Source organism: Geospiza fortis, unplaced genomic scaffold (assembly GCF_000277835.1).
Source record: "Geospiza fortis unplaced genomic scaffold, GeoFor_1.0 scaffold138, whole genome shotgun sequence".
Classification (NCBI taxonomy): Eukaryota; Metazoa; Chordata; class Aves; order Passeriformes; family Thraupidae; genus Geospiza; species Geospiza fortis.
In genome coordinates this window covers 11,364,508-11,375,031 of record NW_005054307.1, presented here as the reverse complement: position 1 = coordinate 11,375,031, position 10,524 = coordinate 11,364,508, and positions in this window count along the sequence as shown.

The window sequence follows — 10,524 nt, the reverse complement described above, 5'->3', positions numbered from 1 at the left end:
TATTCTTTCTGTAAAAATCCTGGGAGGAACATTTCCTTTTCCTTGCTGCCAAAACTTTAAGTTATCTAAATGTCCACTTCAAATTTGTCATGTACACAGAGAATTCAAATGTGCTGGAGAAAACATGCAGCTCACAATTTTAGTTGTATTTAGTGCTATTATGAATCACCCAGTTTAGGGAGATTTACCTTCATAAAGTGCTTCTTCTTTATCTATATGGTTGTGATTTCTCTATTTCCAATAGAAGACAAATCACTAAGATAAAAAAAAACCTTGCTAGTTAGGATGGCTGGATTGATTTGATGCTAAGTCTCATATTTGAATATTCTTATTTACTAAGAACACACTGAGATCATAAACATGTTCATAATTTTCAATCTGTTTATGAATATTTATTTTAATATATTATTTAATATATTTAACAGGGGTACATGCTTGGAAATCAGCAGAAGATAGAGTGTCTGAATCTCACTAACACAAGAAACTAATAGTTAATCATTAGTTAGGTTTGATTACTGTACCCAAGGCACAACCAAAAATAACATCTTTTTGAACATTGAAGAATTTGGGCAGAGTTGACAACGACTCTTAAAAGCAGCTCCTGGGCTCATTTCAGTAAAGCTTCATTCAGTCAGCTGGAGCTTTTATGAGCTTGACTTTAAGGGGGTCCAACACCTTCTCTACAACTTTAACAAATTGAATCTCTTTTACTCATGTGGTGGGTCTGGGTTCTTATCCAAATTCCTGAAAGCAATTGCAATTGATATTACTAACTAAAGAACTGATGCACTGATATACAGGCATGTCCCTAGGTGAGCCAGCCAGCCAGTAAACCGTGTTGCTGGGAAGGCTTTATACAGACTTACTTCAAAAGTGCCAAGGTTTACTGCAGCCTGGAGAACAAAGTGACTGTCTAACATTTCTGATCCAAAAGGGAGACAATGCAGTCCTGTTACTTTGGAAAATAAAATCTTGAATAGTCTTTATACACAAGCATTAAAGAATGGAAAATGGATCTTTTGCTTTGTAGGTCATCTTTAAGACTTCTAGCCATTAAAGAGAATTTTGCCTTAAGAAATTACAGATCTACTGCATTTTAATGTCTTGTTTTCAGACAAAAGAATTTTTCACTTTGATATCAGTTGGAATGCATTGGCAAATTCGTTACTGGCCAGAGCTGGCAAGAAGAAACAGTATTTAGCAAAGTTATGTGCTGGAGTAAGAATATAAAGGTTAAAGGTTTTTGTGTATACCAGGAAAATGAGAGGGTTTAACTCTCTAAGTTTCTTTTTGCTCTGTGATGACTGCCCAGAACTGTATGAGGAGTGCTGCCAAAATGGAGTCTTTCAGACAGGCTTCTCCTCTCAGCTTCCTGAGTGAGAGGTTTAAGCCTTGCTTTCACAACTCTTATGGATCAATGTCCTGAGCCCCCATCTGTGCAGGAAGGAGCTATGGACAAGCTGGGATGTTTAACAGGGGCTGCTTAACCCCCTTTCCTAAAGCAAGCTCCTAGAGTTAAGGTGCTGCCACATCCACAGCATGGCAAGGACAGAGTTTCTTTGTTCTAGAACCCCCTTGGTGTTCAGGGCATGATGATTTTCCCAGGATCACAGATGAGGAAACAGGTGGGTAATCAGGGAATTGCATGGAAAACTCCCAGATCTGTAATGGCTACTAAATGTACTTTTTCTTGTCACCTGACTGTGTTTATCAGCTATATGTGACTCTACAGGGTAGAAACCACCATGCTCATCATGCTATCAGCTGTGACAAAAGGAAAAGATAACGTTGAGACAATCCTTATTCTTCCTAAAACAAAGACAATTCCCTTTTTGCCTTCTGCAAAAAGAAGCTGATAAATATGCCTTTTTGTCCTCTTTCACTCTGCTTATTCAGAAACATGTAGGCACTGAACTGATATTTATCTGCAGTGTTTAATATAATTGGTGAGGGCAAGGAGTCAAAAAGAACAAGGACAAAAAAAGCTTTTTCTTCAGTGGCTCATAACAGTGCCAAAGGCAAGTTCTGCTTTAATAACAAAAGGAGCACTTCTGCTGACTGTTGAAGCAGAAAGAATATATTGCTGAAGAAAATAAATCAATGTAAATTATTTTAAATGTCCTGCATTATATTATTCTAAGTCAGACAAAAAAGGTGAAAATGATGCTGTATGAAGTGGAGAAAGGATGTAGCTAAATAGAGAAAGACATGAATTATTTAAAAGCTAATGGATGACAGAAACAATTCAACAGAGTTGCAGATGACTTATGATCTGAGAATTTGCCTTACAAGCTTATATAGCATTAAGAGAAGTAGTTGGGTACCAATGCAGTAAGGTGACATGTAATACTGAATTAGAAGGAAAAGAACAGCAAGCGAGAAACCAGAATCTGTGCCCTGTACTGAACTCTATGTTTCTAGCAAGTTGCTGCTTTTGCCACAATGTTTTAAGCAAAAGGCACTGATGAGTCCCAAACTCTGGGCCTCTGAGGCTGCACTAAACTCTGTGTGATATATCCTGTGTGACTCTGTGGTCCAGGGATTCCTGGGTGATAGAGGGTTTTAGCTGCAATGCTGTGCTGGGCTTTCCCCACCATGTGTGACCTGCAGTCCTTCTCCTCCCCTCTCTGGCCGTTGGAGATGCCATAGATAAGCGGGAAAAAGTAGAGGGGGCCTTTGTAATTGGCTGTAGCTTTGTTCTGTCTCAGAGGATGAGGACAAGAGCTGCAATGCTCCATAGCACACAGAAGTGCTACTGCTCTTGAGTGACTTAGATGCCTTAAGCTACCTGGGACTGTTTCTGCCAGGATGCTGAAGTCAGCAGGTTGAGTGAAGTGAAAAAATTGCTGTGGTAATAAAATGCCCATAAGGCTGCTGCCAAACCACTCACACAGCAGCTTATGGAGCTAGGGAGCTCCGTCCTGCCAGGAGGTATGGGAGCTTCCCTGTTGCCCACAAAACACATTTTCAAAGCAACAAAAGCCAAAATTTTCTTATGTTTATCAAGTTTCAAGTGACTGCAGGACAGATGCTTAAATACCATGCAGCCTCACTAAAGATGCCAGCTTTGTTATATCTTAGTTTGTAAATAATAAATGGAAGTTAAAACAGTCATATAAGTTAACATAAGTGATACTTACAGCATAGCAATTTTAAAGAAATCAATTGGCTAAACAAATACCAGGCAGATCAGAGAATAACTAGAAAGGAGTTCTTGTGTGTGTGCATATATATGTTTGATTTTAATGGGTCTGCTTATCAAGTGAAATAGCCTGAGGAAAGCAGCTGCCTTTAAGTATAACCAAAATTGAAAAGATGTGGTTTATTTATGTCTAAATCACTTGCCCGAATCAGACATCTCAGGTAATATGTAATCTATAGCTCAATGAGATCTGCCCCTGTGATTCAGCTGTAGGGAGCTGCTCTTGTTATGGAACATTTTGTTAGGGAGAATAGGATATGATGTTGCCTACATCTGTCTGTCTACTGTAGATTGCTGCTCAGGGGATACTAAAGATGAGGAATGGCTCGCCTGAACATCACACTGATATGATTTGTGCTGTTTTCTTCTTCTGAGATGTGCACACTTCTTAACTTCATGTTAAATCACCAAGCATTTGGCTGCAACAGACATTTTTTCCAAGCTGTACCTGTGCTATCAGCAATCACATTAATTGGAGTGCAGTAGCAGTGCATAATCAGGGCAGGCTATAAGCAAGGCTCCACGAGAGAGGTGTGTGCACATTTCAGATCGTTATCTGCACATTCTGTTTCTGCTTTCTGTACAATAAGGGACTGGCTGCACCTCCAGACTTCTCAGCCTACATCAAGATATATGAATGTGTGAAACACCTGAGGGAGAAGAAAGGAACAATACTATAGTGAGAAGAAAATTCCCTGACATTCTGGAAGAGTTATAAATGTGTGTGTGAAGGACATTCAGAAGTAAAGTAACCTTGACTATGATTTTCACACTCATGTAGGTATTTCCAGAAGAAGAATAGTGATGAGTATGGGAACATGATGAGCTGAAATGACAAAGTGTCGATAAGCCCCTCAAATCTGGCTTTTTAAAGGTCAGAAAGTTTTTAGCATTAGAACATTGAAGGACTGGAAAATAGTATAGCACACGCTATAAATCTTCTAGCAGATGCCTGAAGAAAGCTATAAAAGAAATCAGTATTACAACATACATATGATTGAATTTCAATGAATCATCATTTTATAGTGGCCATGACATGAAATCTCCATCTTCCTCTGAAATTGAAGGTTAAGAATGATACAGTATTTTACATTTCCCTGATGTTTATATAGAACTCTGAAAACAGCATGAAGGAAAGTAGAAAAATAAAGCAGACATATTAAAAACCTTGTAAGATAACAGGGAAACCACTGTTTTGTTATACAGAAAGTTGTTTATTCATTGTCTGTTATACAGAATATTGTTTTGTTATTGAGATTTAGTGAACTGGAAAAAATCCCAAACTTAAATTAGTGCTTTCTTGCATTCCATTACTGTAACAATCAAGACTGCCTTTTTTTGGGTGCTGTAGTTTTATATATTATGTACCTAAACAATAGGTCCAAAGATTTTAAGACTTTAGCACCTGAGAATTGCAATACAGAATCACCATGAAATGCTCAGCCTGAAATGTTCACTTATAATAAAAGTGAACAGATAAAAAAGGAGAAGCTATAGTTCTACACATTTGTTAGACTTTATAGATCCTAGGGGTCCATCTCATGAATCAGATCATCAGGATATACCAGTTGCTTCTACTTGTCTGAAAACCTTATTAATAGTGTATAATGCTTTTCCTGTCTCTTTTATTGTTTTAAGTAGGGCTAGGTCATAATAAGGTCTTGTATAAAAATGATCCCTTCTTATTCAGTGGCTTTGGTTCCATGTTTAGCTCATGTAAGATAGATATGGTTAAGTAGGATGGGTTTGTAATTATCGCTTTGCTCCAGGCAGCACAATTTGTCAAGGCAATAAAAGTGAGCAAGCTGGAATGTAGCCCTGCTCACACCTCATCAGCAGATTGTTTCCTGCAGCCCAGCTCCTGGAGGAGTGCTAGATGTGAGCAAATCCATCGAGGGCAATCAAAATGCACAGGTATTACTCAAGGCTGAAAAGGAAAACAGCACTCCTGCCCAGACCTCTGACATCAGCATTCAGCCTTATGTGACCTGCGTTACTGGAGCTGATGTATAGGGAGCAAAACCACCACATAGACCTTCAAGGTCCAGCAGTGATTTTTCTGGGGTAATACTTCATTAAAAATACAATTAAGTTAATGTATCATAAACAATTTTTTTAAAATTACCATACAAAATATATGGGTACTAACACTCTTACGAGAAAAATTTCTATTATGACTATATTAGTTCAGGGTCAATAATTTTTAAGAGAATTTTTTCTCTTTTTTTTTTTTTTTTGTTGAGCTACTCGCTCAGGGCCTTGGCTGTGTGGATCATCTCATTTAAGTTGGCAACATAATCAATTTAACATAACCATATTAATCCATGATGTGGACCAGTTATCAATATGAGTTTGGCCTGGTATGTTCTCCACTTTTTGAGAAATAAAGTATATATATATTTTTTTTTAATATATATTTTAAATTAGTAGATTTAGAAGTTAGTTTCAACTGTTTTTTTTCCAGAAGCTTTTACTGAGTTCAAGAGCTTACACTGAATTTCTCCCAGATAAATTTCCTCCCCTGTGTTCCATTTCACTAAAGTGAGAGAATCCATTTTATGGTAAACTAACTAATTTAGAAATTTATTTAGCTGTCTGTAAGTCCCAAAATGAATCTAGCCTCTTTTTTTTGCCCTATTTCTTATTAATCTACAGGCCAGATGTATTATCTCACTTCCAGTTCCATTGAAATGAGAAAAAGGATTACTTTCTTTAATTCCCATTTGCCATCACTGCAGCAGTCCTAGAGAATTTGAAGTCCATCTCTCCATTTATTTTTAGTACTCTGATTACTGCCCACAGTTTGGAAACAACTTCTGCAATACCCAGTGCTGCAATATGGATCTTCATTCAAGAATTAACTAGCCTATCTTGGGCTCATTTACCATTTTGACAGAATTAAATTGGCAATGTTGAGTTCGAGTTTTATTCAAGAACAGTAGAAATAAAGTGACTCTTTGCTGCTCAAAACTAGGGAAATCTTATAATGAAAGACTAGCTTTCTCTTTTTTGAAGTTTTTTATGCTGAGATAAAAGACTAGCCCTTTGATTACAGTGCTGGGAAACAGCATTGCTTGGGTTACTAACAATAGAATGCATTGCCAATGGGTCTGAAAGTCTGGCTGTGTCTGTAGCCAGTACTTCAGGATTCCTCCCAGGGCTGTCCTGTACAGACACCTCATTACTTTCTGGCACATCTGCAAGTATGAATATGAAGAATGCCTGGTTTTGCTGTTCGAATTGCACTTGGATTTTGAGCCTTTTAGGGAATCAGACACTGCTCTTTCCTGGTGTTTCCACCCATATTTGTGTTCATTTACCTGCCCATACTCCTCTTTGACTTGCTCACCTAGCTAAGCTTGCTCACTCTCCTGAATCCTGGGAGCTCTTGCTAGCACTCCAGATATAAGGTTGTGTTTTGCAGTTTATAGTATTTTCCCCATAAAAGCACAGAAGAAAAATCTGAGTACTGGAAATCTCCAGCTTTGCAGTAGAAAACTTAGAGCTGTAAAGGACTTGGTTGCAGCTCCATGGTAACAGGTGAGGAGATAGAAGCTTCCTTTGCCCATGTTTCAAATCAGATGGACATGCTCTAGCTGGGTACATGATGCAAGGTATCTGAGACATTACCAGGGTGAGGTTGTGCTGACTTGATTCTAGGAGCTCACTTAAGAATACAGATTTTAAAATTACTTACTGTGGTGTCTTGTATGTGTGCATTTTAAATTATTTTCCTGAGGTTTTAGAGCACTTCAGGTACAAGAACAACTTACAATTTTTTATTCACTTTTGTTACTCAGCCCTATTAAGATTCCTAAGGGTGTGGGAACTTTAATGTTGCTGATTTTATCAAGCTGAACATTTCAGTTGTTACTGAAAAAAAGAGAATAGAAACTGCAAATAGGTGAGAAATTCACCTCAGTCTCTTTCAAGCACATTTTGTTGTGTTTGCTTTGTGTATGGTTGCTCTGCTTCCTGTGCTCTTTTTCCACTGCTATGCCAATAAGGTTGATATTGAAAACGCAGCAGGGATCCAAATCTTGCTGAGCTAAATCCTGACTGATATGAATGGGAGCTGGATTCTGAAGAGCCATTTATCATGGGTTTCTGAGGCCAATAACAAAGTGAGGAGTGCTTCATTGCCAGCAAACCACCACCACCACTAGAAATGGTGGAGCATGAGAAGATCACGTTTTATACCTGCTGGTTTTCTGTCTCTGTTTTGACAAGAGCAGAGATGGCTAATGGCCTCTGCTGTGCGGTACCCTTGAAGTGACCTGGTGGCATGTGCCCCTCTTCCTGAAGCCCAGCCTCTTGCCTTTGCCCACACTGATGATCAGCTGCCAGCTGCTCCCAAGTTAAAGCTTCCTGTGAGCAATTAACCAACTGGCAGTCGTTGTGAGGATGTGCTCATTGCCAGAGCAACATGCTCCCTCATCACCTTCTCCTTGGACAGTCATCAGATCAGAAATGCTCTTTGTGAGCTGGATCTCTGCTTTCCCTTTTAACACAATAACATGTGCTTCAATGCAGGGAACTTCACTGGTTGCTGGCAAGGCTTTCCTGAAAGGGATTGTGTCTCTGTTTAAGTCATATATGAGCATGAAAAACATTTTCATCCTGAATAAAGTTGTGTCTTGCATTACATAGCCTCTTAAAAGAAAAAGAAAAGAGCAACTGTTATAGCAGCGTTTATATTTATGAGCAGTTTTTCATGGTATTTGATCCACTTAGGCTGTAATGCTTCTCTGATACAGATGCTTAATCTGTTCTTTATTTCCAAGAAAGCCATGCAAATGTCATCCAATAATTCTCATTTCAAATCTACCCAGCCCTTTGGCTAATCACTGTGGTAAATATTTTTTCAGAAATCTTTCAGATGCTGCACAGAATTAGCTGAGCCTTGGGTTTTTTTTTCCTTTTTTTTTTTTTTTTTATTTTCTGTTAGATTGGAGTTTTTGTCAGCAATGGTGGACTTCGACAAGACTGGCTGCTGTGCAGAGGCAGAGGGGAGGGCACCTCGCAGGTTAGCGTAGCTGATGTATCTGTTCTAAAGGAAGAAAGCAGCAAACAGCACAGTGTCTGAGATGACCTGGGTATGCACAAATTTCAATAAGGTGACTCTTTCTCTCCTTTTTCCAGGTCTGCATCCCTTTGCCTCCCTAGGAGGTGCTGTTCAGCTGAAGCACCCTATTTTTGGGCACTTCAGTAATTGATGACTCTTTATGGCTCACATGTCCCAATTTAATATCAGTAGAAGAGAGCTAAACCTTTGCCTACATTCAGCCATTGCAGTCAGTGGGATGATTAGGAAGATGCTTGGTAGTATATTTAAATATCACTCAGTTTTTTCCCCCTTCTCCCTTTGAACCTTTTCTTAGTAATAACTGTAAAAAGATGCTTGGGATCTTTTATATACAGGATTTTTATTTTTATATATGTATATGGGATTTTTACCTATGGGTTTTTTAGTACTTACACGCCATTGCTAAATATTTGCTTAAAATATTGGAAACTTTAGCAGTGGATTTTGTGCTAACATCAAAGATTAAATTAATTAAATATGGAAAATTAATTTCAAAATATTTTAAATTATTTTACTAAAAATATACAGCACAACAGAGTGGCATGCTAAATACAGTCAACAAGGGGAACACTAATACTATCAATCCAGGTAGGCATTCATATATTGAAACCTAATGAAAAAGTTTTGCCTTTTATTCATATTTTGGGCCGCTGACTATGATTTTAGCTTCATGGAAAATGAAAGGCAACTTCCTCATTCAGATGAAATATGCTGCCCTCTAATTAATACTCAGGATCATTCCACAACAATTTTTGTGAAAATATTCGAGTGTTAGTAGATAAGATGCGAAATATTTCTTTTCTGAGCATAGTTTTACTCATTCTTTTCCCATTATCACATGTAACAATTGACATTCATTTGCAGTACTTCAGCTGAGCTCTATGCATGCTGTTCAACTATTAATATCCACTGCAGAGAGAAAGAAGGAACAAAACCACAGAGCTCAGAGTTTCTCTAAGCCAATGCATCATTATTCAATGTAGAGAGAGGTGACAGAACTTTTACTAAAACAACTGTGTCTATAAACCTTGGGTTGTTTATACATTATCTTAGAAGTGGAAAGCTGACAGATTTCCAGTCTGCAACAGGCAGTGGTTGGAGAGAAGACATGGACTAGGCAAATAAAAGCTTCATACATCATTTAGTTCCCAAAGTACAAGGTGACTGTTCTAAACCATTAGAATAGATGACAGCAAGACTACCCTCCACACGGCACTTCATTGCTTCTGCAGTGAAGGGTTCATCTGATTTCATTACTTTCTTGCTCACGATTTCCTGTTCTGCAGCAGGGAGAAAAATTTGGCTTTGCTTTGTGCATGAGTGTTTGCATGCTCATGATGCTTATCACAGATACCCCAGCATCCTGCAGTAATGCTTTACCTCTCCTCACTGCTAAGGCACCTAGCAAGTTAGGGAACAGCTTACTGTGATGCAGAGCTTTTTTCACATCAGCTCCAGGCAAGAAAGTGTTTCCAGGGAAATCTATACCTAAATCTATATATTGGTGAACTGGATTCCCGAGGATGATTCTGATGAAAAATGACATAAACGGGCAAGGATGTCTTATGCCCAGTCTGTTGCTCATAAAATAGCAACATATATCTAAAAATCCACATCTTGCTGAGTGTGGGAATCTAGCATCTCTGATTTAACTGTATATTTGAGACAAAGACACAACCTGAAACTGCTTGCTACTTCTACGGTCTCCAATGACACCTCTAGACTGGAAAATTTACATCCTTAGGAAAATTTTGTGGTATCGGATCTTATATAAAAAATTGCAATCATTCAATTGCAAACTCCCCAGCTTTCTTGTCATGTCTAGCTCCCCCTAGGCAGAAATCTGCAGGCCAAGATAACCTCTGAGCACTTGTCACCCTTCACTGACATGCTCACCTGGACTGCAGGTGAGGAGGACATCATTCTGGGAGGAGATGTCAGGTCCTCACCTCTGGATGCTGCAGAGATACAGAGTGAGACAACTTGTGTCATCTTTTACGGTAACAGAGTGCTCTTGCTCTGAGAAAGCACTCAAAACTCAAAATACATGGTTGGCAGCAACTGGAAGGAGTGGGTGAGCGTGAGGGGGTGCAAGCTGTGTGTGCATGGCTGCGGGGGGCAAAGGCTGTGCTCACCCCACAGGGATGACCTCGTGGGACTGCTCAGGAGATCCTTGGCCTGTGCTCAGCACTGACAAGGCAGAGGCTGGCACAAGGTCGCGCTGTTTTAGGGAGAT